Consider the following 2,500-nt stretch of genomic DNA (forward strand, 5'->3'; position numbering starts at 1 on the left):
TTTTTTTTTTTTTTTTTTCGAAAAATTTTTTTTCACAAAAACTTTTTTTTTTTTTTTTTCCCCAAAAAATTTTTTTTTTCGTTCCAAGCTAACCAAGACATCTACTATTCACTAGTAGAGCAATCGAGACTGCAAAGCAAGCAATGGCCTTACTTGCAGCTCTTGGTGCTGAGAACTCCCCCCCCCCTATAGTAGTCTTAAGTAAAACCACAGCTCTGACAGGAGTAGATATTGCATGCGAGCGAGGAGTCGTAATGGGCAAAATTGACTCGGGGGACCTCCAAATCGAATTCCGTTTCGAGCAAAACACTTCTTAGGCTTCAAGGAAGCTCCCATAAAATTTCCAAACCCAAACTCCAAACTTCATTTTTTAGCCTACAATGCCCACGTGCACGCCGGTGTGCACGCAGGGGTGCTTGAGCATGCGGGAGAGGAGCCATAATGGGCAACATTGACTCGGGGGACCTCCAAATCGAAATCCGTCTCGAGCAAAACACTTCTTAAGCTTCTAGGAAGCTCCCATAAAACTTCCAAACCCAAACTCCAAACTTTATTTTTTAGCATACAATGCCCACGTGCACGCCGGGGTGCTTGAGCGTGCGGGCGAGGAGCCATAATGGGCAACATTGACTCGGGGGACCTCCAAATCGAAATCCGTCTCGAGCAAAACACTTCTTAAGCTTCTAGGAAGCTCCCATAAAACTTCCAAACCCAAACTCCAAACTTTATTTTTTAGCATACAATGCCCACGTGCACGCAGGGGTGCTTGAGCATGCGGGAGAGGAGCCATAATGGGCAACATTGACTCGGGGGACCTCCAAATCGAAATCCGTCTCGAGCAAAACACTTCTTAAGCTTCTAGGAAGCTCCCATAAAACTTCCAAACCCAAACTCCAAACTTTATTTTTTAGCATACAATGCCCACGTGCACGCCGGGGTGCTTGAGCGTGCGGGCGAGGAGCCGTAATGGGCAAAATTAACACGGGGGACCTTCAAATCGAAATCCGTCTCGAGCAAAGCACTTCTTAGGCTTCTAGGAAGCTCCCATCAAATTTACAAACCCAAACTCCAAACTTCATTTTTTAGCACACAATGCCCACGTGCACGCGGGGGTGCTTAAGCGTGCGGGCGAGGAGTCATAATGGGCAAAATTAACTCGGGGGACCTCCAAATCGAAATCCGTCTCGAGCAAAGCACTTCTTAGGCTTCTAGGAAGCTCCCATAAAATTTCCAAACCCAAACTCCAAACTTCATTTTTTAGCATACAATGCCCCCGTGCACGCGGGGGTGCTTGAGCGTGCGGGGGAGGAGTCATAATGGGCAAAACTAACTCGGGGGACCTCCAAATCGAAATCCGTCTCGAGCAAAACACTTCTTAGGCTTCTAGGAAGCTCCCATAAAATTTCCGAACCCAAACTCCAAACTTCATTTTTTAGCATACGATGCCCACGTGCACGCCGGGGTGCTTGAGCGTGCGGGCGAGGAGTCATAATGGGCAAAAACTAACTCGTGGGATCTCCAAATCAAAATCCGTCTCGAGCAAAGCATTTCTTAGGCTTCTAGGAAGCTCCCATAAAATTTCCGAACCCAAACTCCAAACTTCATTTTTTAGCATACGATGCCCACGTGCACGCCGGGGTGCACGAGCGTGCGGGCGAGGAGTCGTAATGGGCAAAATTAACTCGGGGGACCTCCAAATCGAAATCCGTCTCGAGCAAAGCATTTCTTAGGCTTCTAGGAAGTTCCCGTAAAATTTTCAAACCCAAACTCCAAACTTCATTTTTTAGCATACGATGCCCACGTGCGCGCCGGTGTGCACGTCGGGGTGCTTGAGCGTGCGCGCGAGGAGCCGTAATTGGCAAAATTAACACGGCGGAAATCTAAATCGAAATCCGTCTCGAGCAAAGCACTTCTTAGTCTTCTAGGAAGCTCCCATAAAATTTTCAAACCCAAACTCCAAACTTCATTTTTTAGCATACGATGCCCACGTGCACGCCGGTGTGCACGAGCATGCGGGCGAGGAGTCGTAATGGGCAAAATTAACTCGGGGGACCTCCAAATCGAAATCCGTCTCGAGCAAAGCATTTCTTAGGCTTCTAGGAAGTTCCCGTAAAATTTTCAAACCCAAACTCCAAACTTCATTTTTTAGCATACGATGCCCACGTGCGCGCCGGTGTGCACGTCGGGGTGCTTGAGCGTGCGCGCGAGGAGCCGTAATTGGCAAAATTAACACGGCGGAAATCTAAATCGAAATCCGTCTCGAGCAAAGCATTTCTTAGGCTTCTAGGAAGCTCCCATAAGATTTCTGAACCCAAACTCCAAACTTCATTTTTTAGCATACGATGCCCACGTGCACGCCGGTGTGCACGAGCATGCGGGCGAGGAGTCATAAAGGGCAAACTTAACTCGGGGGACCTCCAAATCGAAATCCGTCTCGAGCAAAGCATTTCTTAGGCTTCTAGGAAGCTCCCATAAAATTTTCAAACCCAAACTCCAAACT

The sequence above is a fragment of the Cornus florida genome, unplaced genomic scaffold (genome assembly GCF_030987335.1).
Source record: "Cornus florida cultivar Cherokee Brave unplaced genomic scaffold, ASM3098733v1 CherokeeBrave_3.0.0_Hap2_scaffold_115, whole genome shotgun sequence".
Lineage (NCBI taxonomy): Eukaryota > Viridiplantae > Streptophyta > Magnoliopsida > Cornales > Cornaceae > Cornus > Cornus florida.